Below are 14627 nucleotides of genomic sequence, written 5' to 3' on the forward strand. Positions count from 1 at the left end.
GCTGGGACTACAGGCGCCTGCCACCACGCCCAGTTAATTTTGTATTTTTAGTAGAGACGGGGTTTCACCATGTTGGCCAGGCTGGTCTGGAACTCCTGAACTTAAATGATTCACCCACCTCGGCCTCCCAAAGTGCTGGGATTACGGGCGTCAGTCACCGTGCCCAGTCACCATTCTCATTTCACAGATAAACAAACAGTCTTGGAGAGATGCTGGATCACCTACACAGGGTCACATAGCTGACAAATGGCCAGGCAATACTTTGACCCCAGTTCTGTGGCACTGGGCATTCCAGACGGACATAGGCCCAGAGACACTCAGCTCATCAGCAGTAGCCTCAGAATTATTTAAACACAGCTGGGTGCGGTGACTCATGCCTGTAATCCCAGCACTTTGGGAGGCTGAGGTGGGCGGATCACCTGAGGTCAGGAGTTTGAGACCAGCCTGGTCAACATGATGAAACCCCATCTTTACTAAAAATACAAGAATTAGCTGGGCATGGTGGCGGGCGCCTGTAATCCCAGCTACTCAAGAAGCTGAGGCAGGAGAATCGCTTGAACCCGGGAGGCGGAGGTTGCAGTGAGCCGAGATCGCTCTATTGCACTCCAGACTGGGGACAAGAGTGAGACTTGTCTCAAAAAAAAAAAAAAAAAAAAAAAAAAAAAAAAAAAGATTACTGGAAAACAGGACTTGCCTTCATGCTTCTATTCATTGTCCACTGCCACCTCTCTGTCCCCACCCTACTACTCCAGTCTTTGGCTTTTGGCCATCAGTCACAGTCTCCCATGGCCAATCCCAAGTGGTCAATTCCTCTAAGCATGAAACTGGGACCCTTGTAGCATCTCCTCCCCTTGTCCATCCCTCCTTCACAGAATCATGACCTCCTGCTTCCCCTCCTCTCGGCTGTTTTCTCTAATTTGTGCCGGTTTTTCTCCCTAAACTATGCCAGTCCTGGATCCCCTCACACCATCCACTCTCCCCAGGAAATTCACCTGCCTGGAAGCTACGGTCAGCACGTCCATGCTGTCAGTTTCCAGATTTCTGCTGCTCCCAGGTCGCCATCCCGCCAAAGTCAAACCTGCTTCCCCCAACACCTCCCATCTGCGTGCTGCCCAGACACGTCAGGGCTGAAGTCATCTCCCACAGAGCCTGCTTTCCTCCTCCCCTGGCTTCTTGGCCAAGATGTCACCCTCCACCCAGTCTTCAGGGACAAAATTCTGAGAGTCATCTCTGACTCCATCTCACACCCTCTTGGCACTCAACTCCTCACTAAGCCCTGGGATTGCATCCATCTTTCCCGTGATGGTCCCTCCTCTGACCAATTTCCACGGCCCCCATTTCTTGATTGAATCATGGTAGCCGCCTCCCCACTCAGCACCCAGGTCTTTCTTCCTGCCTGCAAATCAGACCTGCCGTTTCAAATCCTGTAAGTGCTCCCACTGGCCTGGCACTGTCCTCCCCAGCAAATGGACCTTGGCAAATGCCATTCCCCTACCAGTAATGCCCTCCCTTCAGCCTGCCAAATTCTTCCCAGCTCTTCACAACCCTGTTCAACAGACAGTTCCTCTAGGAGGGCCTTCCAATCGCCCCTGAGCTGGGTCAGGGGACACTCCCATCCTGGGTTCTCCTACCTCATCTTTCTCAGGGGCAACAATGTGGAGTCTCGCTGTGTCACTCAGGCTGGAGTGCAGTGACACAATCTCTGCTCACTGCAATCTCCACCTCCCAGGTCAAGCGATTCTCCTGGGTAACTGGGATTATAGGCGTGTGCCACCACGCCCGGCTAATTATTGTATTTTTAGTAGAGACGAGTTTTCACCATGTTGGTCAGGCTGGTCTCAAACCCTTGACCTTGTGATCTGCCCGCCTCGGCCTCCCAAAGTGCTGGGATTACAGGAGTGAGCCATCATGCCTGGCCTTTTTTGTTTTTGTTTTTTTTTAAAGACAGAGTCTTGTTCTGTCGCCTAGGCTGGAGGTGCAGTGGTGTGATGTCAGCTCACTGCACCCTCCACCTCCCAGGTTCAAGCGATTCTCCTGCCTCAGCCTCCCAAGTATCTGGGACCACAGGCATGCACCATGATGCCCGTCTAATTTTTTTTGTATTTTTAGTAGAGACAGGGCTTCATCATCTTGGTCAGGCTGATCTCGAACTCCTGATTTCAAATGATCCACCTGCCTCGACCTTCCAAAATGCTGGGATTACAGGAATAAGCCACTGTGCCCAGCCATGGACAACTGTTTTTTGTGTTTTTGTTTTTGAGACAGGGTCTTGCTTTGTTGCCCAGGCTGAAGTGCAGTGGCATGATCAAAGTTCACTGCAGTTTTGACTTCCCAGGCTCAAGTGATCCTCCTACCTCAACTTTCTGAGTAGCTGGGATTACCACACCCAGCTTTTTTTTTTTTTTTTTTTTTTTTTTTTTTTTAAGACAGCCTGTTGCCCAGGCTGGAGCATAATGGTGAGATCTTGGTTCACTGCAACCTCCGCCTCCCAGGTTCAAGTGATTCTCCTGCCTCAGCCTCCCGATTGGATTACAGGCGTGTGCCACCATGCCCAGCTAATTTTGTATATTTTTAGTAGAGACAGGGTTTCACCCTGTTGGTCAGGTTGGTCTCGAACTCCTGAGCTCAAGAGATCCACCCACCTCAGCCTCCCAAAGTGCCGGGATTACAGGCATGAGCCACTGTGCCTGGCCCGGCCAATTTAAAATAATAATTAAAAAAAAAAATTATAGAGACGAGGTCTCACTGTTTCCCAGGCTGGTCTCAAACTCCTGGGTTCAAGTGATCCTGCTGCCTCAGCCTCCCAAAGTGCTAGGATTCCAGGTACGTGCCGCCATGCCCAGCTAATTTTTTTTTTTTTTTTTTTTTTTTGGTACAGACAGGGTTTTCCTATGTTTCCCAGGCTGGTCTCAAACACCTGGCCTCAAGTGATCCTCCCACTCCCGGCCTCCCAAAGTGCTAGGACTATAGATGTGAGCCACTGCACCCAGCCAGGGACAACTATCTTTCCCCACATCCTGGTGACGGGGACCTCTCCATTTTCCCAGCACCTGACACACGACGGCTGGCAGGGAACTGTCTACTGACTACACAAATGAATAGAAGGCTCAACTGAGACCGGGGCACCCAGGATCCCAGAGAACAACCGAGCTCCAGTTTCAGGTTTTTCCACGACCCTCTTGGCCACTTTTCCCCCATCCCTCTTCCACCTGTGCTATGAAGCACTCACTGCTCACCTTCCAAAGACTCATGCTGGCCAGCCACAGTGGCTCACGCGTGTAATCTCAGCACTTTGGGAGGCCGAGGCAGGTGGATCACCTGAGGTCAGGAGTTTGAGACCTGCCTGGCCAACATGGCGAAACCCCGTCTCTACTAAAAATACAAAATTAGCTGGGTGTGGTGGCGCATGCCTGTAATCCCAGCTACTCAGGAGGCTGAAGCAGGAGAATCGTTGAAACTGGGAGGCAGAGGTTGCGGTGAGGCGAGAGCGAAACTCCATCTCCCAAAAAAAACAAAAACAAAAACAAAACAGTTCATGCTGGCTAGGCACAGTGAGTCACACCTGTAATCCCAGTACTTCTTGGAGGCTGAGGCAAGAGGATCACTTGAGCCCAGCAGTTCCAGACCAGCCTGGGCAAGATAGTGAGACCCCGTCCCTAAAAAGCAAACAAACAAGTTAAAAATTAGCTGGGCATGGTAGTACACGCCTGCAGTCCCAGCTCCTCAGGAGGACCTCTTTCAGCCCAGGAGGTCAAGGCTGCAGTGAGCTACGATTGCACCGCTGCACTCCAGCCTGAGTGACAGAGCAAGACCCTATGTATAAAAATAAAATTTTAGGCCAGGCGCAGTGGCTCATGCCTGTAATCCCAGCACTTTGGGAAGCCGAGGCAGGCTGATTACCTGAGGTCAGGAGTTCAAGACCAGCCTGGCCAACATGGTGAAACCCCATCTCTACAAAAAAATACAAAAACTAGCTGGGCATGATGGCAGGTGCCTATAATCCCAGCTACTCAGGAGGATGAGGCAGGAGAATCGCTTGAACCCGGGAGGCCGAGGTTGCAGTGAGCTGAGATTACACCACTGCACTCCAGCCTGGGGGACAGAGCGAGACTCCATCTCAAAAAAAAAAAAAAAAGAAAAAAGTAAATATAAAATAAAATGTTAGGCTGGGTGTGGTGGCTCATGCCTGTAATCCCAGCACTTTGGTAGGCTGAGGAGGGCGGATCACTTGAGGTCATGAGTTTGACCTCAACGTGGTGAAGCCCCGTCTCTACTAATACAAAAAAATTAGCTGGGCATGGTAATCCCAGCTACTCGGGAGGCCAAGGCAGGAGAATCGCTTGAACCTGGGAAGTGGAGGCTGCAGTGAGCCAAGATCGTGCCACTGCACTCCAGCGTGGGTGACAGAGCAAGATTCCATCTCAAAAAAATAAATAAGAAAAAAAAATGTTAAAAGGCTCACATTGTTTGTTTACCGAAATACATTTATTTTCAGAAGACGCTTTCTCTCCCTCCCTCTCCCCCTGAAAGAGCAAGCCAGCATTGGCATCATGTACAGAGGCTAGCCATGAAAACAAATACAATGAAACAAAGCAAAGTGCAGTCTTGGCCAGTTCTTGATGCTGGCAAGGCTGCCAGCCCTGGCCTTGGGCACTCCACATTCTAGGGGATGTTAGCAAGTATCTGTTACCATGCCTTGAAGGACACAGCAGCAGAACCAGGTGCGGTGTCTCACACCTGTAATTCTAATACTTTGGGAAGCTGGGACGGGAGGATTGCTTGAGCCTAGCAGTTCAAGACCAGCCCAAGCAACATAGCGAGACCCTGTCTCTGTTTAAAATAAAAAACAAACACAGGCCAGGCGCGGTGGTTCATGCAGCATTTTGGGAGGCTGAGGCGGGTGGATCATGAGGTCAGGAGATCGAGACCATCCTGACTAACAGGGTGAAACCCTGTCTCTACTAAAACAAAATACACAAAAATTAGCCGGGCGCGGTGGCGGGCGCCTGTAGTCCCAGCTACTCGGGAGGCTGAGGCAGGAGAATGGCATGAACCCAGGAGGTGGAGCTTGCAGTGAGCTGAGGTTGCACCACTGCTCTCCAGCCCAGGCGACAGAGTGAGACTCCGTCTCAAAAACAAAAACAGCAGCAGCAGTAACGGAAGCCCTCAGCCTTGATGCCACGGGAAGGTGGCAGAGATTTCAGGAGGGAGCGATTCTAGGAGCTCTCCTGGCAATGCGAGTTGCCCTTGGAGGCTGTCCCGTCCCTGGAGGTCACTCAGAGGCTGGTTGGCCTTTTGCAGGTGACAGTGGCCAGAGTGGGGAAGCTGGGTCAGAATAGGTAGAGAGGCTCAGTTGGACGTGGTGGCTCATGCCTATAATCCCAGCACTTTGGGAGGCTGAGGCAGGTAGATCACCTGAGGCCGGGAGTTCCAGATCAGCCTGGTCAACATGGTGAAACCCCAGATCTACTAAAAATACAAAAATTAGCGGGGCATGGTGGTGCATGCCTGTAATCCCAGCTGCTCAGGAGGCTGAGGCAAGAGAATCACTTGAACCCGGGAGGCGGAGGTCATAGTGAGCCGAGATCACACCACTGCATTCCAGCCTGGGTAACAGCATGACTCTGTCTCCAAAAGAGAAGAGATAGAGATATGGAGGCTGACGGTGGAGAAGGTGGCAGAGACAGGAGCCTGGGGGAGGGGTGCTGAGGTCTGGGTAGGGTGTCTTCAAGGGGTGGGGGTGGCAGGTTGGGATGAGTATCTGGGGTAGATCTGGAAATTGCCTGCTTTGGCAGGAATACGGGGACACACAGCCTAGGGGTGGGAGGGGGTGAGGAGAGCCAGGTGGGCAAATTCCAGGCATGGAATTCTACGATGGTACCATCTGAGAGGGGGTAAAACAACAGGGTGAGGGCAGGAGCCGTGGAGCTCCAGGGTCCCCAGGCATCTACTTAACAAACCTTTTTTTTTTTTTTTTTTCCCTGAGACAGGATTCCACTGTTGCCCAGGCTGGAGTGCAGTGGCGGGATCATCACTCACTGCAGCCTCGAACTCTTGGGTTCAAATGATTCCCCCGCCTCAGCCTCCCAAGTAGCTGAGACTACAGGCACCCAGGCCACTACACCCAGCTAATTTTTTTTCTTGAGACAGAATTTTGCTCTTTTTGCCCAGGCTGGAGTGCAACGGCAGATCTCGGTTCATTGCAACCTTCGCCTCTCGGGTTCAAGCGATTTTTCTGCCTTAGCCTCCTGAGTAGCTGCAGTTACAGGCATGTGCCACCACATCTGGCTAATTTTTTTGTATTTTTAGTACAGATGGCTTTCACCATGTTGGTCAGGCTGGTCTCAAACTCGACCTCAGGTGATCCACCCACCTTGGCCTCCCAAAGTGCTGGGATTGCAGGTATAAGCCACTGTGCCCAGCCGTCACCCAGCTAATTAAAAAAAAAAAAAAATTTTTTTTATAGAGATAGGGTCTCACTATGTTGCCCAGCTTGGTCTCAAACTCCTGGACTCAAGCCTTCCTTGAGCCTCAGCCTCTCAAAGTGTTGGGATAACAGGTGCAAGCCACTGTGTCCAGCCTCCAGGCATCCATCTGAACCTACATGCGCCTGTAGTCCTGCCCGGGTCTCAGAGGAGCTGGGGGCAGTGGGTTGAGACATTAGCAATCTGTGGACCTCAGAGCCTGCTCCTATCCTGCAGGGTGGCTCAGGCAGCTGGAGTCCTCTGTAAAATCAATTCACCATCTTTTTTTGCGGGAGATGAAGTCTTGCTCTGTCACCCAGGCTGGAGTGTAATGGCACGATCTAGGCTCACTGCAACCTCCACCTCCTGGATTCAAGTAATTCTCCTGTCTCAGCCTCCCAAGTCACTGGGACCACAGGCACCTGCCACCACGCCCAGCTAATTTTTGTATTTTTAGTAGAGATGGGGTTTTACCATGTTGGCCAGGCTGGTCTCGAACTCCTGGCCTCGAGTGATCCTCCTGCCTCAGTCTCCCAAAGTTCTGGGATCACAGGCATGAGCCACCACGCCTGGCCTCAAGTCACCATCTTGATACCCGTCCATCTAGTGAAGAAAGAAGCCACAGAGAGCCCCCACAGAGCACACGTCTTCCGTCAGCCCTCTGGGTTGGATGGGTTAGCACAGAGAAGGGCCTCCAGTGGGGAGGCAGAGGCTACCTATGGTCCCTTTAAGGGCCAGAGGTGTTTGTGTAACTGGAGGCAAAGCGCTTCCTCTTCAGATGACGGTCCAGGACCGCCCCTCCACTGGGATACACACAGATGGAATCCATCCCTCTCTCAGCAGTGGCTCTGAGTACAAGCCTATCCCTTCTCCATCTCAAGATCTCCTGGGAGGCTCCCTGTGGCTCCTGACCTGGCATTTGAGGCCTTTGTGACCTGGTCAAGTCCACCGCCCTGTCCTGGCCTCGCTGTTTGCCCTCCCACAGCCACCTTGACTCTGAGGTTCTCAGCCTAGGGTCTCCACGAGCAGATTCCCAGAGTCTGCTTCAGTTTTAGGAATGTCGCTCCAATGCCATTCCCAGATGCCAGGTCTTTGCCTGGGCCGTTCCCTCTAAGTCACTGTTCAGCATTCCGTTATCTGATGCCTGGCATGGTTAAACCTTCAAGTGGGCAGCTTACCTGTGGCTGCCTCCAGGAAGTCTCGAAGACTCCCAGCCTGGGTCAAGAGCTTCTCCTTGGTCATGCACAGTGGCTCATGCCTATAATCCCAGTGCTTTGGGAGGCCAAAGCGGGTAGATCACCTGAGGTCAGGAGTTTAAGACCAGCGTGGCCAACATGGCGAAACCTCATCTTTAGTAATAATACAAGAATTAGGTGGGTGTGGTGGCACGTGCCTGTAATCCCAGTTACTTGGGGGGCTGAGGGAGTAGAATCACTTGAACCTAGAAGGCAAAGGTTGCGATGAGCCAAGATAGTACCACTGCACACTCCAACCTGGGTGACAGAGTGAGATTCTGTCTCAAAATAAAAATAAAAACAAAAAAGAAAGGCCAAATGCAGATCCCAGCACTTTGGGAGGATGAGGCGGGCAGATGACTTGAGACCAGGAGTTCAAGACCAGTCTGGCCAGCATGGCAAAACCCCATCTCTACAAAAGAACATAAAAATTAGCCAGGTGCGGTGGCTCACAGCTGTAATCCCAGCACTTTGGGAGGCCCACGCGGGTGGATCACGAGGTCAGGAGATCGAGACCATCCTGGCTAACATGGTCAAACCCCGTCTCTACTAAAAATAGAAAAAAATTAGCCAGGCATAGTGGCGGGTGCCTGTAGTCCCAGCTACTCGGAAGGCTGAGGCAGAATGGCATGAACCTGGGAGGCGGAGCTTGCAGTGAGCTGAGATCATGCCACTGCACTCCAGCCTGGGCGACAGAGCAAGAGTCTGTCTCAAAAAAGAAAAAAAAAATGAAGAATACAAAAATTAGCCAGGCGTGGTAGCAGACACCTGTAATCCCAGCTACTCATGAAGCTGACACAGGAGAATTGCTTGAACCTGGGAGGCGGAGGCTGCAGCGAACTGAGATTGCACCACTGCACTCCAGCCTTATCGACAGACCGAGACTCTGTCTTGGGGGGGGGAAAAAAAAAAAAAAGGCCAGGCCGAGGCGGGCAGATCACCATGTCAGGAGATCAAGACCATCCTGGTCAACATGGTGAAACCCCATCTCTATTAAAAATACATTAAAAAAAAAAAAAAAAAAAAGAGGCTGGGTGTGGTGCTCACGCTTGTAATCCCAGCACTCTGGGAAGCCGAGGCAGGTGGATCACGAGGTTAGGAGATCAAGACCATCCTGGCTAACACAGTGAAACCCAGTCTCGACTAAAAAGTACAAAAAATTAGCCGGCATGGTGGTGGGCACCTGTAGTTCCAGCTAATCAGGAGGCTGAGGCAGGAGAATGGCGTGAACCCGGGAGGCGGAGCTTGCAGTGAGCTGAGATCCAGCCACTGCACTCCAGACTGGGCGAGACTCTGTCTCCAATAAAAAAAAAAAAAAAAAAAAAAAAAAAAAAAAAACCAAAAAAAAGCCTCTCCTTGCACCCTAGTTAATCTGCCTCGTAACTGACGGACACGTCTGTCTCCCCACTGAATGAGGGGTTTCCAGGAGGGCAGTAAACAAGTCCAATTGCTGTCCCAGCCCATCACTCACTCCCACTCAGGCCCCAGCCCTAATGTCACCTTTTCAGAGGGGCCCTGACTACCCAAAATAAAGTAACATCTCCTTGCTCTTCATCACGTTTCTGTCGCACAGGCTGGATTGCAGTGGTGTGATCTTCGCTCACTCACTACAACCTCTGCCTCCCTGGTTCAAGCAATTCTCCTGCCTCAGCCTCCTGAGTAGCTGGGACTACAGGTGTGCACTGCTGCACCTGGCTAATTTTTGTATTTTTAGTAGACAGGGTTTTGCCATGTTGGCCAGGCTGGTCTCGAACTCTTGACCTCAGGCGATCCACCCACCTCGGCCTCCCAAAGTGCTGGGATTACAGGTGTGAGCCACTGCGCCTGGCCCTGTTGCTTAGGTTTTGCTGTTTGTCCTCTAGGCCGCTGATGAGGCTGCCATCCCTGTATCCCTAGGGCTCCCGTCACCTATCTGAGAACGTCCTGGCTCCTCCATCCAGCTCTGGCTGCTTGGCCACTGGCTGCTGCCGCCGCTGCCCCTTCTGCTTCCTCCTCCTCCCTCTTCTCCCTCTCCTCCCCACTACTCTTCATCGCCTCTGCTTCCATACGCTCATCAGTATACTTCCCTGGCTACTTCCCTCTTCCAGTTCAGCTGAGCCCCATTGCGTGGAGGCGAAAGGGAGAAGCATTGGCCACCGAGTGGTCCTCCTCTCCTTCCTCCTGCCAGCTTCCTCAGCCTTCAAGGTTCGAGCACCCCAGCACAGGTGACCACTGCACATACAGGATGACAAAGTAACCATGCAAAAGCAGTAGGGTCCCATAACCTTTCACCCCTTGAGCAAGGACTGTCCATGGTCTGCTGTGGTTGGACTGGGGATCCGCAAGGACCTTCAGCCTCTTCATCTGCTCCTCTCTCTACTCTGTGACTCCTTGCTCAGTTCGCTCCAGCCACCCCGGCCTCATTGCCGTTCCTCCAACACACCAGGCATGTTCCAGCCTCAGGGCCTTTGCACCTGCTGGGCCTTCCGCCCGGAGCACTCTTCCTCCAGATGTCGAGCTGCTCCTTCAAGCCTCATCCTTGTCCCCATCACCTTTTCCCTGCAGAGACATCAGCTCTGTAACGCTTCCTGTGGCTGACTGTCCCCCGTGCCTCCCATTGTAGACATTTCCTAAGTCTGTGCTGAATGAACAAATGACAGACAGACGGATGGACAGGGGTGGGAGGAAGGCAGGGCCAGGCACAGGGCAGAAGTGGTCCCCCAGGCATGGCTGGTAGGAAATGATCACTCTTCAGACACCGTGTTGTGGGACCCTGGACTAAAATCTGTCTCTAGGAGTCCAGGAGGAGGTAGGGAGGGAAAGCTGAACTGAGCTCCAGGCAGCTCAGTGTGTGTATGTGTGTGCGACAGCATCCTATTAACAAAGGTATAGAGTCCAGACTCAGGGAGGGGAAGGTCTCTTCTATGCTACTCTGTTTTTTTGTTTGTTTTTGAAACAGTGCCTTGCTCTGTCACCCAGGCTGGAGTGCAGTAGTGCGATCTCGGCTCACTGTAACCTCTGCCTCCTGGGTTCAAGCAATTCTCCTGTCTCAACCTCCCAAGTAGCTGGGATTACAGGAACATGCCACCACACAGGGCTAATTTTTATATTTTTAGTAGAGATGGGATTTCACTATGTTGACCAGGCTGGTCTCGAACTCCTAACCTCAGGTGATCTGCCCGCTTTGGCCTCTCAAAGTCCTGGGATTACAGGCGTGAGCCACTGCACCGGGCCTCTCTATGCTACTCTGGTCAGAGCCATGATGGGTCTGAGGGGCCTACTCAAGGATGGCAAAGAAAAGCCTGTGCCTGGCCAGGTGTGGTGGCTCATGCCTATAATCCTAGTTCTTTGGGAGGTTGAGGCTGGAGGCTTGCTTGAGGCCAGGAGTTCAAGACCAGCCCAGGCAACATAGTGAGACCCCCGTCCGTCTGTACAAAAAAATTTTTAACGATTAGCTAGGCATGGTGGTGCATGCCTGTGGTCCAAGCTCTCAGGAGGCTGAGGTAGGAGGACGACTTGAGCTCAGGAGGTCGAGGCTGCAGTGAGTTATGATCATGCCACTGCACTCCAGCCTGAGGGACAGAGCAAGACTCTGCCTTTGAAAGAAAGAGGCCAAGTGCAGTGGCTCATGCCTGTAATCCCAGCACTTAGGGGGGGCTGAGGCATTTGAGCTCAATAGTTTGAGACCAGCCTGGGCAACTGGCAAAACTCTACAAAATCACTACAAAAATTGCAAAAATTAGCCAGGTGTGGTGGCTCGTGCCTGTAGTCCTAGCCTGATTGCTTAAACTTGAGAGGTGGAGGTTGCAGTGGGCCAAGATCACACCCCTGCACTCCAGCCTGGGCGATAGAGCCAGAACCTGTCTCAAACAAAACAAAACAAAACAAAAAACAAGAAAGAAAGAAAAGAGCCCGCCTGTACTGAAAGGCGTGGGGAAGAAAACAGGGTTGGTAAAGAGCAGTCACAAAAGAGAGTGAGACGGGCTGGGTGCGGTGGCTCACACCTATAATCCCAGCACTTTGGGAGCCCAAGACAGGTGGATCACCTGAGGTCAGGAGTTTGAGACCAGCCTGGCCAACATGGTGAAACTCTGTCTCTACTAATAATACAAACATTAGCCGGGTATGGTAGCATGCGCCTGTAATCCCAGTGACTCAGGAGGCTAAGGCAGGAGAATTGCTTGAACCTGGGAGGTAGAGGTTGAAGTGGGCCAAGATCACACCACTGCACTCCAGCCTAAGCGACAAGAACGAAACTCCATTCCAAAAAAAAAAGTAAGATGTCTGCTACTGAATTATCAAACAGAGGTTTCAAGATCCTTTCCTCCTATGAAAGCTCCAGCTTCCTTGGCTCCCAGCTTGCCACCCACTCCTGGTTTTCCTTCTGCCCTCTTTCTGCTGTCTCCCAAGCTCCCAGCTTGCTTCAAAGCCCATCCTACGCCGTACCACCTGGGTGTCTAGTGGCATTGCAATTTCCAGATGCTGAGAACAAATTGCTGATTTGTACCTAAAGCTGCTCTGCCATGAGCAGCTGCTCCCTCCCCCAGGCCTCTCCATACCTCTCCAAGATCCAGCCAAGTCTCACCCGTCCATGCCTTTACTTGGTCTGGCCCCATCATTTCTCCCCTATCCTGGTGCAGTCCCTTCCATCCTGGTCTCCAGGCTCCTGCCTTCGACCCCTGCAGTCTGTTCCCTGAGCTCTAAATAATGCCAAATACTTGTTCAAGGTTGGCAGGCTAGCTCTGCCCTTCCTCCTCTCCCCTCTTCTGGATCTTACAGCCCTGGCTTTGTGGTTCTTTCATCCAAGCACCCTGGCAATTTCTCTCCTCTGCAGTTTGCTCCCTGGGCTCTTGGCCTGGTTAACTCCTCCTCACCCTTAGTGACCCAGCCAACTATCACCTCCTCCAGGAGGCCTTCCCTGACTCCTCCTTAGGCTGAGTCAGGTGACTTCTCTGGACTCCCCCTGGCCCCAGGCATGACTTTTTTTTTTTTGGGGGGGGAGATAGTCTCACTTTGTCACTCAGGCTGGAGTGCAATGGCGCGATCTCAGCTCACTGCAAACTCTGCCTCCCAGGTTCAACAGATTCTCGGCTTCCCAAATTGCTGGGATTATAGGCGTAAGCCACTGCACCTGGCCTCTCTGTGATATTTTAATAGCCTCCAGCTCTGTGATATTCTCGTGATATTTTAATAGCCTGTTTAGCAAGTATTCACCACCAGCCAGGCACTGTGTTCAGCTCTTTACCTATAGGTCATGACCGCTATTATCCCATTTTACAGGTGGAAAAACTGAAGCACGAGGTGGTGAACTCAGTAGCCCAGAGGCCCTCAACTCAAAGTGGCAGGATAGGGCTTGTGGGTGCCTGGGGGTGGGGGTGGGGGTGGTGGTCAGGCTTAAGCCCAGCCGATGGGAAAGGGAGAAGCTTGTGGTGCTCAGAGAAACGGGCAGGGCAGCGAGCTCCCAAGGCACCTGCCTTTCTATGCCATCCTATGGGTGGGAGAAGGGGACCTGGGCCCACTTCTCCTGCCAACTACAGGCATCCCAGTGGCTCCTGAGCCAAGACATTCTGTGCCAGGCACTGGTCCAACCGCTTTATTCAACCTGCAGACAGCCCTGGGTCGATAGATGGACACTGTTGTGAATTTCTCAGAGAAGAAAATGGAAGTCCACCTATCCCGAAACTCTCACCGGGCATTAGAGCCCTCCATGGTTCCTTAGGGGTGTGGCTGCCACCAAGATCTGCCTAACCTCGGCTTTCACTGATCCATGAACACTCCCAGGGCTCACATACTACTGACCCATTCTACAGATGGGTAAACTGAAGCTCAGCAACCTTTCCCTGGGGGCCCTATAGCCAGTTCAATGACCAAGGCCACCCCCCACCCCCCACCCACCGCCCAGGCTCAGAGTACCTCTGCTGGCAGTGGGTGAGCTGGAAAAGCAGGTAAGGGAGGTCCTCACTGCCTCTTCCTCCACGCCTGGCTGGGCCTGCTGGGGCCCAGGTGCACTGAATGAGGCTTCTAGTCAGCTCTGCAGCTCCACTTCTGTGTTTATTCACAGCAGCTGCTCCCGGAAGGCAGCCCCCCCCCCCCCCATTTGAGGCTGGGGAGGCCGAGGGCTTCAAAGGCAGTTCCACAGTCCAGGAACCCTATCCCCATAGAACAGACCCAGGTCGCCCCAGTGGGGTCACTCTGGCCTCTGCGCTCAGATGCCCGAGATCTTGCCTGAGCTCAGACTGGAGTCGACGGGTGCATTCCCCCATCTCATAGGTTTTGCAAACCACAACAGCCTCTCCCTGCCCGCCTCCCTGGGTCCCCCAGAGCGGCTTCTCCCCAAGTCTCCCATCCCAGCAATGAAAGCCTCTTCTATATACTCCTAACTACCCAGGAGAAACATCGGTTCCCCACGCCTCACTTGCAAACAGAATTAGACGATGCTCCTCTGCCAAAGCGAATTTTCAGTTCACCCACTTCCTATCACACCTTCCAGCCGGGTCAGGCCAGCAGCCCCCTTCCAAATATCCCCATCACAGCGACTACGGGATATTCTTAACACACAATCCGATCACGCCGTGCACCTGCTGTTCCAAGCCTTCCTGGTCCCCACCGCCCTGAGAACGGGTCCACACTCTCCTCGCCGCTTCCCAGACCCGGGCAAACCTCTCTCCACCTCCGACCCTCCCTTCTCCGCGTTTCAGCCACGCTGGCCTCTTTTCTGCTCGGCACACACTCCTGGCTGGGCCCTGTCCCACAATCTTGCTGTTTCCTGGGCCTAAAAAGCCCTCGCTGGCTGGTCCAACCAGGCCAAATGACATTATCCCCACCTGGGCACCTCCACCTCACCCCGGCCGCCTGATGCGTTAGCTCGGGATTGGAATGACGTGTTTAAGCCGTTCTCAGAAGCCGTCTACGCGGCCGGGCTGCGGGCTCCAAGGCCAAGGTCCCAGCT

The 14627-nt window shown here is 52.8% G+C and overlaps 1 protein-coding gene across 2 annotated transcripts in view; it reads right to left on the bottom strand.

Annotated features, from left to right (window-relative positions):
- The window catches only part of LOC140711918 (ceramide synthase 4-like), a 42770-nt gene that overhangs the window by 27692 nt on the left and 451 nt on the right, over positions 1-14627 (bottom strand). The window lies entirely within an intron of this gene.

This window comes from Chlorocebus sabaeus, chromosome 6, assembly GCF_047675955.1.
Source record: "Chlorocebus sabaeus isolate Y175 chromosome 6, mChlSab1.0.hap1, whole genome shotgun sequence".
Taxonomy (NCBI): domain Eukaryota; kingdom Metazoa; phylum Chordata; class Mammalia; order Primates; family Cercopithecidae; genus Chlorocebus; species Chlorocebus sabaeus.